The sequence below is a fragment of the Erythrolamprus reginae genome, chromosome 4 (assembly GCF_031021105.1).
Source record: "Erythrolamprus reginae isolate rEryReg1 chromosome 4, rEryReg1.hap1, whole genome shotgun sequence".
In the NCBI taxonomy this organism is placed as follows: Eukaryota; Metazoa; Chordata; class Lepidosauria; order Squamata; family Dipsadidae; genus Erythrolamprus; species Erythrolamprus reginae.
The window spans coordinates 123,359,027-123,374,261 of record NC_091953.1 but is presented as its reverse complement, the minus strand read 5'-3'; the positions used below and the strand labels follow the sequence as shown (position 1 = coordinate 123,374,261).

Below are 15,235 nucleotides of genomic sequence, written 5' to 3'. Positions count from 1 at the left end.
TCTGTCCTCCAGACTATACAGATTGAGTTCATTAAGTCTTTCCTGATACGTTTTATGCTTAAGACCTTCCACCATTCTTGTAGCCCGTCTTTGGACCCGTTGAATTTTGTCAATATCTTTTTGTAGGTGAGGTCTCCAGAACTGAACACAGTATTCCAAATGTGGTCTCACCAGGGCTCTATATAAGGAGATCACAATCTCCCTCTTCCTGCTTGTTATACCTCTAGCTATGCAGCCAAGCATCCTACTTGCTTTCCCTACTGCCTGACCGCACTGTTCACCCATTTTGAGACTGTCAGAAATCACTACCCCTAAATCCTTCTCTTCTGAAGATTTTGCTAACACAGAACTGCCAATGCAATACTCAGATTGAGGATTCCTTTTCCCCAAGTGCATTATTTTACATTTGGAAACATTAAACTGCAGTTTCCAATGCTTTGACCATTTATCTAGTAAAGCTAAATCATTTACCATATTACCGACTCCTCCAGGAATATCAACCCTATTGCACACTTTAGAGTCATCGGCAAATAGGCAAACCTTCCCTACAAAACCTTCCCCTATGTCACTCACAAACATATTAAAAAGAATAGGACCCAGAACAGACCCATGCTTTCTTAATAACTAACATTTACCTTCGTAAAGCTATTTTTATTTAAATCAGTGCCCTGGAATTCTAGCGAGAGCTACGCAGCAGTAGCAATAAGATTTTAGCTGGAGGTTATTCCCAGCTTTGCTACATTAAGAGTCCTTAATGCTATAAGGTGTCTGGGAATTCATTCCAGGTACATTCTACAAGATTCTTAGATCTGAAACCATTCAGAATAGCTAAATAGATTTCCCTATTGCTTCTTGGGAGCATTCATTCGTTCTCATTAACTATTAAAAATGTTAGATGAATGAATGAGAGACATGGAGCTGAATAAGCAAAATGCAAGGAGGCATCATGTTTCTGGTCACTAGGATGCATGGGGAGAAATCAGCTCAGCAATCCATGCAAATGTATACAAGCCTGGCTACAAGCGGTGTGCCACAAGGCTCTGTTCTGGGTCCTATTCTTTTTAATATGTTTGTGAGTGACATAGGGGAAGGTTTGGTAGGGAAGGTTTGCCTAAAGTGACTCTAAAGTGTGCAATAGGGTTGATATTCCTGGAGGCATCTGTAATATGGCAAATGATTTAGCTTTACTAGATAAGTGGTCAAAGCAATGGAAACTGCAGTTTAATGTTTCCAAATGTGAAATAATGCACTTGGGGAAAAGGAATCCTCAATCTGAGTATTGTATTGGCAGTTCTGTGTTAGCAAAAACTTCAGAAGAGAAGGATTTAGGGGTAGTGATATATGACAGTCTCAAAATGGGTGAACAGTGCGGTCAGGCGGTAGAGAAAGCAAGTAGAATTCTTGGCTGCATAGCTAGAGGAAGATTGTGGGAGTAAGCAAGCAGGAAGAAACAAGCAGGAAGAGGGAGATTGTGATCCCGCTGTATAGAGTGCTGGTGAGACCACATTTGGAATTCTGGAGATCTCACCAACAAAAAGATATTGATAAAATTGAATGGGTTCAAAAGAGGGGCTACAAAAATGGTGGAAGGTCTTAAGCATAAAACTTATCAGGAAAGACTTAATGAACTCAGTCTGTATAGTCTGGAGGACAGAAAGGAAAGGGGGGACATGATCAAAACATTTAAATATATTAAAATGTTAAATAAGGTTCAGGAGGGGAGTGTTTTTAATGGGAAAGTGAACACAAGAACAAGGGGGCACAATCTGAGGTTAGTTGAGGGAAAGATAAGAAGCAACGTGAGAAAATATTATTTTACCGAAAGAGTAGTAGATGCTTGGAACAAACTTCCAGCAGACATGGTTGGTAAATCCACAGTAACTGAATTTAAACATGCCTGGGATAAACATATATATCCATCGTAAGATAAAATACAGGAAATAGTATAAGGGCAGACTAGATGGACCATGAAGTCTTTTTCTGCCATCAATCTTCTATGTTTCTAAGCCAAAGTAAATGTTTCAACCTCTGCAGGGAATTGCATTCTGTTAGTGACCATGCGGCTGTCCAGTGGCATCATTTTTGAGGCAGTAGATGTTTCCATGGATCTACTTGAAAAAACGGACACCGTAGTCAAAATCGCATTGATAAAAATCATAGAACTGCATTACCGGATTTCATTTGCTTATTTCTGCTTTTAAATCAATATATTGGCTGCTTAATGAGCAACACAGCTCTAGTTAGCATCCATATTAATGACCAAAGAAAAGCAAACACACAGACAAGCATATACACACAGATACCTTGTGTCAAGGAACAGATTTTCCCATAAAACACTAAGAAGAAATAAGGGTGGGCTGAATAAAAGTTTAGATCTTTGAAAAGCACACTTCATAGGAAACAATATTCCTTTATTAAAAAAATAAGAGAGAGAAAAGTTAATGTATTCTTTTCACTTGAGAAGTGATAACGTTGAATGTGAACAGTCAAGGAAAAGGCAGTTTATACATAACAAAGAAAGCTTGATTTGTATAGTATATTTTTTTTTAGCTAATACATATTCCAGAGTGAAACCCTCCCTCAAATTAAGCTCTGGATGAATGACCGTGGCTTTAATAGAAACAAATGGGATACCTACAGAGCGAGCTCTGTTCTTAGACAAAACATTTGTGTCCACTTATTCAGATAATTTTTAATTCTTTGCCTTTACGTGAGGAATCTTTTTGAGACCTTCCAGGAAGAATGGAGACATGGTCGAGGAGCTGGACTCTTGGCTGCAGTTGAAGGCCACCCAGTCTTTCCTATGTCATGCTTGATTATATAGAGCTTTGGGTAGGTCATTTGGAACTAATAAATTGAGGGAAAGCTAAAACATCCTCTAAACATTTGACGTGGGGCACGGCCGGATGCAGTGATGGGTTACCATAATTTTTACTACCACACTGTGGGCGTGGCTTAGGCATTTTGTTTCAACGTTTTTCAGTGCAAATTGGATGTTGTGGGGTGGAGCTCCATTTTCGCTACCCCACTGCATTCCCCCTTGTCTGGGCAGGAGCTCACCCCTGGTTATCTACTATATAAAGTGTATGTACACACAGCTCTTCTAAAATTATACACATTCAACCACATTTACTGTGATAGGAAAAACATACCCAGAGCCCAGAAGGGGAAAAAAAGGGGGAAAAATCAAATTGGTTCTGCGTACCTGACCAAAATTTTGCTACCAGTACTGGGTACCTGACTGTACCCATAGGAGCCTACCACTGGCCGGATGGATCTGGACAACATGCTGGAAACCCAGATACAATCTCCCGAGTTCTTCTCCATTTTCATTCATTCATTCATTCATTCATTCATTCATTCATTCATTCATTCATTCTATTCATTCTATTTATTTATCTATCTATTTATTTATTTACTTATTTATTTACTTATTTATTTATTTATTTATTTATTTATTTATTTATTTATTTATTTATTTATTTATTAGATTTGTATACCGCCCCTCTCCATAGACTCCGTAGCCATGGTTGGGGACAGTGGTTTAATAATAATAATAATAATAATAATAATAATAATAATAATAATAACAACAACAACAACAACAACAACAACAGAGTTGGAAGGGACCTTGGAGGTCTTCTAGTCCAACCCCCTGCTTAGGCAGGAAACCCTACACCAGTGATGGCAAACCTTTTCTTCCTCGGGTGCCGAAAGAGCCTGCACACATGCTTTCGTGCATGCGCGAGTGCTCACACCCATAATTCAATGCCTGGGGATTGTGAAAACAGCTTCCCCCACCCCCTGGAAGCCCTCTGGAGGCCGGAAACAGCTTGTTTCCCAACTTCTGGTGGGCCCAGTAGGTTTGTGTTTTGCCCTCCCCAGGCTCCAAAGACTTCCATGGAGTTGTGGGAAGGTAAAAAACACCTCCCCATCCCCCAGAGGCTCTCTGGAAGCCAAAAATGCCCTTCCAGAGCCTCTAAATCTAAATCTAAATATCTAAACCTAAATCTAAATCTAAATCTAAATCTAAATCTAAATCCAAATCCAAATCTAAAATCTAAATCTAAATCTAAATCTAAATCTAAAATCTAAATCTAAGTCTAAGTCTAAATCTAAATCTAAAATCTAAATCAAAATCTAAAATCTAAAATCTAAAATCTAAAATCTAAAATCTAAAATCTAAAATCTAAAATCTAAAATCTAAAATCTAAAATCTAAAATCTAAAATCTAAAATCTAAAATCTAAAATCTAAAATCTAAAATCTAAAATCTAAAATCTAAAATCTAAAATCTAAAATCTAAAATCTAAAATCTAAAATCTAAAATCTAAAATCTAAAATCTAAAATCTAAAATCTAAAATCTAAAATCTAAAATCTAAAATCTAAAATCTAAAATCTAAAATCTAAAATCTAAAATCTAAAATCTAAAATCTAAAATCTAAAATCTAAAATCTAAAATCTAAAATCTAAAATCTAAAATCTAAAATCTAAAATCTAAAATCTAAAATCTAAAATCTAAAATCTAAAATCTAAAATCTAAAATCTAAAATCTAAAATCTAAAATCTAAAATCTAAAATCTAAAATCTAAAATCTAAAATCTAAAATCTAAAATCTAAAATCTAAAATCTAAAATCTAAAATCTAAAATCTAAAATCTAAAATCTAAAATCTAAAATCTAAAATCTAAAATCTAAATCCAAATATATAAATAGCCTATCCAGCTATTTATCGAATAGCTGAGTATATACATAACACTAATCCTTAAAATACACATTTTGTTTAATGCTGTTTGTAGACCTAGGTCAGACATTATGAACATGTTCTTCAACATTTTCTGTGCTTAGGTAATGCATGGGACTGTCTGCACAAACTTTATAGTGTCAATAAAGAGGCAAGATAAAAATCTCGAACTTTTGATTGCAGTGTACTAACAGCAATTCAAAACCAGTTTCCTTACTTTCTTTTGTTACAAGTTGAGAAAGGAAGTTATTTTGTCACAGGAATTAGGATGCTGGAGTCCCGAAGGGAAGTAAAAAAACGACCAAAGGTTAGCTAATTCTAAAACAGCAGGAAATTAACCAGGAGTGCTCCCTCTACTGGCTATATAGTAACAATGATTAATCAATAAAACTTTTTTGACTCTGAAAACTTTGTTTTATTAACCGGTAAGACTTTTGGAGCTGTCTCCAGATATATCCAAAGAGAAATCTTGTGATCTTATAATTAATTTTCTATAATTTTTCCCAATCGTCTAACTGAATAGAATAACCAAAAATTGTCATCCATTCTATCATATTATGTTTAACTACTTCCTCTGCATTTTCATAATTTAGTAAATAATTGTACATTTTGGTAATACATTTTTTTATCTGATCCTATTAAGATTTTATCTATCTCACTAGGTTTTTTACATATTCCAAATTCAGTTAGGTCCTTTTTATATCTACTTTGTACCTGAAAATATGGTAACCAGTCTAACTCCAGGCCTTCACTTATTTTTCTCTGGATTTTAAGAATCCCTTGGAATCCAAAGAGAAATCTTGAGTGGCTTGATTAAACAAATATTAACTCATCATCTAAAAAAAAGCAACCTCATTAATTTGGCAATTTTTTTCTTCCTTTTTTCAAATGTTGTTGGCAAGCAGCCTGAAAAGAGGCATTCCGATTTATTTTTATTCAGGAGAAGAATGGCTCTTCTGTACTAATTCTTGATCCACCTAACATACACACACTCACACACATATCAATAAAATATATTTTTACATATTCAGAATACATATTTAATGTAAGTATTAAATTAAATTATACTTACAGTATTAACAGAGTAATACTTGTTTGATTTCTTGACATTGGTTTATTTAATCAAGTGTGATATGCCTAACCCACAACAAATACTTGTGCTGTATGTTGTGAGCCACCCTGAGTCCTAGGAGAAGGGCGGCATAGAAATCTATTATTATTATTATTATTATTATTATTATTATTATTATTATTATTATTATTATTATTATTTATTAGATTTATATGCCGCCCCTCTCCGTAGACTCGGGGCGGCTCACAACAATAACAAAGACAATGTAAGAACAAATCTAATAATTTAAAAAATGCTAAAAAACCCATTATTAAAAGCAAGCATACACACAAACATACCATGTATAAACTATATAGGCCCGGGGGAGATGTCTCAGTTCCCCCATGCCTGACGGCAGAGATGGGTCTTAAGAACTTTACGAAAGGCAAGGAGGGTGGGGGCAGTTCTGATTTCCGGGGGGAGCTGGTTCCAGAGGGTCGGGGCCGCCACAGAGAAGGCTCTTCTCCTGGGTCCCGCCAAATGACATTGTTTAGTCGACGGGACCCGGAGAAGGCCAACTCTGTGGGACCTAACCGGTCGCTGGGATTTGTGCGGCAGAATAGATAGATAGATAGATAGATAGATAGATAGATGGATGGATGGATGGATGGATGGATGGATGGATGGATGGATGGATGGTGTTCTGTCGGGCTCTCTGATAGGAGCCTCCCGAAAATTCAAGGATACAAATTTCAGACACACACACGTTTGAAAATTCAAAACAATGTTCTTTATCACAAAAGTCAAAATAAACTAAGCACTCTTTTTGTATTGCAAAGAGCACTCTTCCCAAAACAACCAATAAAATTAATACTGGAACTTTTATCTACCCTGTCTCCAAATAGCTATGCCTCACTTTTATTTTTCACGAATATCTACTCTGAAGAAAAGGATGGTATACAATATTTGGTAGTTAACTAAGTGTAGTTTGGTAGTTTGTAATTTTTTTCTGAAGTGGAACAGTATTAGGGTTTTTCCCCCAGTTCAAATTGCCAGTGTGTTTACGACTGACTATAAATTGAGCCGTCATCTTAATTCTACTTTTTTTAAATTGCAAAATCACCAACTAGTTCCACAAAAATAAATCCTTCCAGCACATTCACACACAGTTGCAAAATAGCTAGATACCTTAACAGTTCCTTCTGCATAATAAAACTCATATATTCGTAGATAAGCTTTAGTGTATTAAGACATCTTTCAGCATCTGTTTCAACAAATAAAAGTGTGCATAAATCTCTAAGATTATCATGTTATTAATCATATAAACATTCATAAGCTAAACCGTTGTGTACTGACAATTATGCATGGTTTCACCCAGGTCCGGCATTTGAGAAGGAGAATGCTCAAATGTTATTGGTCATTGTGTCTGACAGCGCCCTATAAAAGGGGTAGCTGTCAGACTGTTAAGTTGATGGTTGCCTTGAGCAGTTGCCAAGTAAAAAGTTACTTTGAAGTCAGTCTCCTGTCCTCATTCCCACAATCCAACATAAATGACAATAACATTCTATTTCTCTCCCCCTCCCACCTAAAAGTGGACTTTCTTCCTGATTCAACAGTTTGAAAAAAAGAGTCAGAAAAATATATTAGGATATCTAACGAAGCATGCCTTTATTCTCATATACAGGTACAGTGATACCTCGTCTTACAAACGCCTCGTCATCCAAATTTTTTGAGATACAAACCCAGGGTTTAAGATTTTTTTGCCTCTTCTTACAAACTATTTTCACCTTTACAAACCCACCGCCGCTGCTGGGATGCCCGGCCTCCGGACTTCCGTTGCCAGCGAAGCACCCGTTTTTGCACTGCTGGGATTCCCCTGAGGCTCCCCTCCATGGGAAACCCCACCTCTGGACTTCCATGTTTTTGTGATGCTGCAGGGGAATCCCAGCAGGGCAAAAACGGGCGCTTCGCTGGCAATGGAAGTCTGGAGGTGGGGCTTCCCAGTGAGGGGAGCCTCAGTGAAATCGCAGCATTGCAAAAACACAGAGGTCTGGAGGTGGGGTTTCAAGGACTTTGGTGTTTTTGTGATGCTGCGATTTCACTGATGCTCCCTTCGCTGGGAAACCCCACCTCTGGACTTCCGTTGCCAGTGAAGCGCTCATTTTTGTGATGCTGGGATTCCCCTGCAGCATCACAAAAACACAGAAGTCCAGAGGTGGGGTTTCCCATGGAGGGGAGCCTCAGGGGAATCCCAGGAGCACAAAAATGGGCACTTCGGCTGGCAAAGGGGGTGAATTTTGGGCTTGCACGCATTAATCGCTTTTCCATTGATTCCTATGGGAAACATTGTTTTGTCTTGCAAACCTTTCACCTTAACAACCTCGTCCCGGAACAAATTAAGTTTGTAAGACAAGGTATCAATGTAGTACATAGTTGAATAAAGAGGTGTTGTCTTGAAGCCTATCTCAAGCCTCTTCAATCCCCGGATTTAACAAGATCAATGACCTGCTCCCCAAATTTCACATAAGTCCACCAGCCTCCATATCAACTGAACTATGGTTCCTCAGTGGGTGTTCTTTCAGTTCTTCACATACAAAGAAGAGGAAGGAGAAGCAGACTCATACTCTACAGAAATAATCTGCAGATTACAAGTTGCTTTAGCAAAGATTACTAACAGGAGAGGAGAGAGGCCAAGATTTCATGTGTATCTCCATACTGCCCTACTCAAGCAAATAGGATTTGCCCCACAGCAGGTACAGAGGTGAATGAAGCAACAGGATGCAAGGAGTTGTAGGAAACAGGGCGTGATCCTTTCATACTTGCAGTTTACAAGTCTGATCTTACTGAAATTTGCATGCTCACCAAGCAGGAGCTAATTTCCCATGTTACCAAATCGTGCCCTGGAGTCTCTTCATTTGACTCCTCCACATTGCTTCCACATTGCTTCTATCAGATGACATTAAAAAGGGCCTTCTCCAACTTGTGATCTGCGTTGTAGTATACTCTCCAGGCTACTGTATGGCTGATCCCAATCTGACGTCATTCTAAGATCTGTCTGTCTCTCTGTCTCTCTGTCTGTTCATCCATCCATTCGTCCGTCAGTCCATCCATCCATCCATCCATCCATCCATCCATCCATCCATCCATCCATCCATCCTGTATAGTCTGGAGGACAGAAGGAAAAGGGGGGACATGATCGAAAAATTTAAATATGTTAAAGGGTTAAATAAGGTTCAGGAGGGAAGTGTTTTTAATAGGAAAGTGAACACAAGAACAAGGGGACACAATCTGAAGTTAGTTGGGGGAAAGATCAAAAGCAACATGAGAAAATATTATTTTACTGAAAGAGTAGTAGATGCTTGGAGCAAACTTCCAGCAGAGGTGGTAGATAAATCCACAGTAACTGAATTTAAACATGCCTGGGATAAACATATACCCATCCTAAGATAAAATACAGAAAATAGTATAAGGGCAGACTAGATGGACCATGAGGTCTTTTTCTGCCGTCAGACTTCTATGTTTCTATGTTTCTATGTTTCTATCCATCCATCCATCATCCATCCCTTCCTTCCTTCCTTTCTTCCCCCCCCCCCCACTTTCTCATCTATCAGACAGCTCCTTCACAACTCTGGGATGTAATCCATCTGGTCCTGCTGATTTGAACTTGAGAAGAGGAGTTAGGTTTTGTCATTAATTTTTGTTAACATATTCACCTTCTATATTTATTTATGGAATGAAATAAATTACAGTTGTTGCAACTGCTTTCAAAGTTTTGAGGAGTGGACGGGTAGCAGATAAATAGAATTCACCTAAGAAGAGAAAAAGTAACAAAATGTGTAGGATATGTATAAAACTCCACTCATTTCCAGATCATCATATCAGTGGCTCCAGTAGTGGGTTCTAAAACTGCAATAATACAAGGGCAAACAATGAATAGAAACTCCAGGTAAACCACTCCAAACTCGATTTCAGAAAGTACAACTTCAGAAATAGAAATGCCTGCAATGCTCTACCTGACTCTGTTGTTATATCCTCAAACCCCCATAATTTCAACCTTCAACTGTCTACCATGGACCTTGCTCCATTCCTAAGAGGTCTGTAAGAGGGTGTGCATTAGTGTACCTACCATCCCTGTCCAACTGTCCCCATTTATTTGTACTCGTTTCATGTGCTCATGTCCATGTTTATACTTATAATCTGTTATCTTGTACAAATTTTACAAATAAATGTCACCTAACATCAAAAACATCATCAAAAAAGCACAACAAAGAATGTTCTTTCTGCACCAGCTCAGGAAGCTCAAACTGCCCAAGGAGCTGCTGATACAGTTCTACAGAGGAATCATTGAGTCTGTCATCTGCACCTCTATAATTGTCTGGTTTGGTGCTGCAACTCAACAGGACCGACACAGACTTCAGAGGATAATCAAACTGCAGAAAAAGCAATTGCTGCCAAACCTGCCTTCCATTGAGGACCTGTATACTGCACAAGTCAAAAAGAGGGTGGGGAAAATATTTACTGACCCCTCACATCCTGGACACAAACTGTTTCAACTCCTACCATCAAAACATCGCTACAGAGCACTGCACACCAAGACTAGACACAAGAACAGTTTTTCCCCGAACGCCATCACTCTGCTAAACAAATAATTCACTCAGCACTGTCAGACTTTCTACTAAATCTGCACTTCTATTCTACTATTTTTTCTCATCATTCCTATCACCCATTTCCTCCCATGTTGACTGTATGACTGTAACTTGTTGCTTATATCCTAAGATTTTTAATAATATTGCTTCTTCATTGCTTCTTTGACCCCTATGACAATCATTAAGTGTTGTATCACATGATTCTTGACAAATGTACATTTTATTTTATGTACGCTGAGAGCATATGCGCCAAGACAAATTCCTTGTGTGTCCAATCACACTTGGCCAATAAAAATTCTATTCTATTCTATTCTAAATAAATGAATAAAACTGTATGTCAGGAAAAGCAAAGGATAGAGTTTAAAGTAAGTGCGGAAATGGAGGCTTAGGTCTCTTTTAAATTACAGTCCGGAGCCCCATACCTCCACAATTAACATTTCCCCCCCCTACTAATACATCATTTAACATGAAACCATCAAAAGATGATAAGACTTTCTAAACGATTTCCTTCCTTCTTCCTCTAAAAATTCACTTCCAAGCGCTTCCCTTTGATGGACAGCTAAAAGCCACATAATGTACTCAGCCTGAAACTCCTGAAAGCAATTAGAAGGATTGTCTCCCATTATGTCTCTTTGATCAAAGAGATTAGTGGAAATGCCTAGTGGGTACCTTTCACTCACCTCCCTGCCAGCTTAGAGTTGTTAGTAAAGATGCACAGTAAACATCTTGCAGGCTGCTCTCTCTGTCCTTTGAGTTGTGCGTGCATGGGAAATTCATTCATTTGGATCAGCAGTGAAAATGACTTACCGTCCCTGCTGGTTTGGAAGTATGTGATTTGCCACTACCAGGGTCGCTTTTTCACTCTCTAGAAACATAGAAACATAGAAGACTGATGGCAGAAAAAGACCTCATGGTCCATCTAGTCTGCCCTTATACTATTTCCTGTATTTTATCTTACAATGGATATATGTTTATCCCAGGGGTGTTTAAATTCAGTTACTGTGGATTTACCAACCACATCTGCTGGAAGTTTGTTCCAAGGATCTACTACTCTTTCAGTAAAATAATATTTTCTCATGTTGCTTTTGATCTTTCCCCCAACTAACTTCAGATTATGTCCCCTTGTTCTTGTGTTCACTTTCCTATTAAAAACACTTCCCTCCTGAACCTTATTTAACCCTTTAACATATTTAAATGTTTCGATCATGTCCCCCCCTTTTCCTTCTGTCCTCCAGACTATACAGATTGAGTTCGTTAAGTCTTTCCTGATACGTTTTATGCTTAAGACCTTCCACCATTCTTGTAGCCCGTCTTTGGACCCGTTCAATTTTTGTCAATATCTTTTTGTAGGTGAGGTCTCCAGAACTGAACACAGTACTCCAAATGTGGTCTCACCAGCGCTCTATATAAGGAGATCACAATCTCCCTCTTCCTGCTTGTTATACCTCTAGCTATGCAGCCAAGCATCCTACTTGCTTTTCCTACCGCCCGACCACACTGCTCACCCATTTTGAGACTGTCAGAAATCACTACCCCTAAATCCTTCTCTTCTGAAGTTTTTGCTAACACAGAACTGTCAATGCAATACTCAGATTGAGGATTCCTTTTCCCCAAGTGCATGCACAGAAGGCTTTGTGCTTGTGCAGAAGGTTAAAAAAAAAGAAACAATAGAATTATTTATTGTCAAAGTGTGATTTGTCTTGGTGCATATGCTCTCAGTGTACATAAAAGAAAAAATACATTTCTCAAGAATCATGAAGTACAACACAATGATTGTCATAGGGGTCAAATAAGAAATGAAGAAACAATCAATATTAATATAAATCTTAAGGATACAAGCAACAAGTTACAGTCATACAGTGGGAGTAAAAGGATGATAGGAATGATGAGAAAAAACTAGTAGAAATAGTAGTGCAGACTTAGTAAATAGTTTGACAGTGTTGAGGGATTTATTTGTTTTGTAGAGTGATGGCATTTGGGGAAAAAACTGTTCTTGTGTCTAGTTGTCTTGGTGTGCAATGCTCCGTAACGACGTTTTGAGGGTAGGAGTTAAAACAGTTTGTGTTCAGGATGCGAGGGGTCAGTAAATATTTTTACAGCCCTCTTTTTGACTTGTGCAGTATACAGGTCCTCAATGGAAGGTAGATTGGCAGCAATTGTTTTTTCTGCAGTTCTGATTCTCCTCTGAAGTCTGTGTCGGTCTTATTGCTTTGCAGAACCAAACCAGACATGGTTTGAAAATGGCGATGTCTGGATGGGTGGGTGGAGCCTTGCGCTGCTACTGAACCAAGCCAAACTGGGTCCAACCAGCGCCGAGGTGGTGCATCAGGTAGAGTTCTGTACTGCAGGCCACTGAAGCTGACTGTAGATCTGCAGGTCAGTGGTTCAAATCTCATCCCCGGCTCAAGGTTGACTCAGCCTTCCATCCTTCCGAGGTGGGTAAAATGAGGACCCGGATTGTGGGGGCAATATGCTGGCTCTGTTAAAAAGTGCTATTGCTAACATGTTGTAAGCCGCCCTGAGTCTAAGGAGAAGGGCGGCATAAAAAATTGAATAAATAAATAATAAATAAATAAATTTCATCCCTGATTTGCATTCTGTTAGCTACAGACGACAGTTGCCTCTTTCAGAATAATAGATAAACAAAGTTGGAATGGACCTTGGAGGTCTTTTAATCCAACCCCCTGCAGAAGCAGGAGACCCTGTATCAGTAATAGCAAACATTTTTTGGTTCGTGCACCAAAAGAATGTGTGTGGGCCTGCTAGCATGAGTGCAGGTCCCCTCAGCCCTTCCCTCCCCCGCCCATGCATGGGCACCCCCTGTGCTGCCCCGATTCATGCACACAGGCCTCAGTGAAGCCTGGAACGTGAAAAAACCCACCCAACGGACAAACCGGAAGTTTGGAAAACACACTTCCGGTTTGCCTATTGTGCTGGTTTTTGCACTCTGGGGGGTTTAGGGAAGCTTCCCGAAGCCCCAAAGTGCAAAAAACCATCACAACGGGCAAACCGGAAGTGTGTTTTCCAAACTTCCGGTTTGTCCATTAGGTGGTTTTTTTGTGCTCCGGGGCTCCAGGGAAGCTTTCCCAAAGCATCCAGAGGGTGAAATGGCCTTTTCCAAGGCCAAAAATCAGCTGGTCAGTATATGCATGCCCACTGGAGTTGACCTAGGGCAACATCTCATGTGCCCTCCGATTTGGCTCCACATGCCACCTGTGGCACGCGTGCCATAGGTTCACCATCAAGGCCCTATACTATTCCAGACAAGTGGCTGTCCATTCTTTACTTAACAGTCTCCAGTGATGGAGCACCCACAACTTCTGAAGGCAAGTACATGTTTGACAAATAAATAAAATACTAGTTGATTGTTAGCGCTGTCAGGAAACGTTTAGTTAGTTCTAAATTGGTTCTCTCTTCATTTCAGTTTCAACTCATACTACACATCTTTGGATGTTTTAATTATTAGGAAAAATTCTATTGAATTCTATTGAATTCTATTGAATTCTATTGAATTTCTATTGAATAGAAAAATTCTATTGAATTCTAATGTGAGTCATTTCTCACATTAATTTATGTAAAAAAAACCACACCCATGGGTTAGATTTTTAACCTGATTTTAACAATTTTTAAAATTGTTCATTTTTTTTAACATAAGCACTTACAGAAAGTAAACAGCAAGCAGTGTCTCGGAAAAAAGACATATTTTGTGACTTCTTTTCCTGGTTTACTAATTAAGTGGCAGTCTCTTGTTTATTTATTATTTATTTTATTTATTGGATTTATATGCCGCCCCTCTCCGCAGACTCGGGGCGGCTAACAACAGTAATAAAACAGCATATAATAATAATCCAATACTAAAAACAGTTAAAAACCCATTATTATAAAAACCAAACATACATACACATATACCATGCATAAAATTGTAGAGGCCTAGGGGAAAGAGTATCTCAGTTCCCCCATGCCTGGTGGCAGAGGTGGGTTTTAAGCAGCTTATGAAAGGCAAGGAGGGTGGGGGCAATTCTAATCTCTGGGGGGAATTGGTTCCAGAGGGCCGGGGACACCACAGAGAAGGCTCTTCCCCTGGGCCCCACCAAGCTACATTGTTTAGTTGATGGGACCCGGAGAAGACCCACTCTGTGGGACCTAACTAGTCGCTGGGATTCGTGCAGCAGAAGGCGGTCCCTGAGATAATCTGGTCGAATTGTTGAATAGAGAGAAGGGAAAAAATAAGAATAATAATCTGCATTGGATTGTTATCTACAAAAGATAAAAAAAAATTCCAGTTGGGCTTATTTAACATGATGCATATATCCATGTAGTTTTCTGATAAAGATGTGTAAATGGCGGCCCACATTTTTTTGGTTCATTATAGGGAATTGGGGATTTCTGGTGGTCTCCCACCAAAGTATCAACTAATCAACTCTACCCTTACTTATCTTCCAGCATCAACCAAGGTTGGCTAGGTGTAGACATCAGCTGGACGTTGGAGCATTGTACATTTTTTACTCAAAATACCAGTTATTCCAAGGAGTTTTTGGTTCAGTAAATATTCACGTGATTAACTGCCCAAGCTTGCTGATTTTGGTGGGTTTTTATTTGCTTTTGTAATGGCTTTCCTTATTATTATTACTTAGATTTGTATGCCGCCCCTCTCCGAAGACTTGCAACAGTGAGTAATAGTTTCTGCTTGTAAAAAGATGGCAGAGGCTATTGTTGTATTTCAAAATGATCTCTGCACTGAGGTCCAGCAGTATATGCCATTATTAAAAAGTTTTAATTAAAAGTTTTATTAATA

The 15,235-nt window shown here is 38.7% G+C and overlaps 1 long non-coding RNA gene across 1 annotated transcript in view; it reads left to right on the top strand.

Annotated features, from left to right (window-relative positions):
• LOC139167395 (uncharacterized) overlaps positions 1-14,983 on the top strand; it is a 48,392-nt gene extending 33,409 nt beyond the window's left edge. Inside the window, exon 4 of the long non-coding RNA XR_011559123.1 lies at positions 14,884-14,983. This is a non-coding gene — a long non-coding RNA (uncharacterized lncRNA). The remainder of the gene's footprint in view (positions 1-14,883) is intronic.
• Positions 14,984-15,235: the final 252 nt, after the last annotated feature.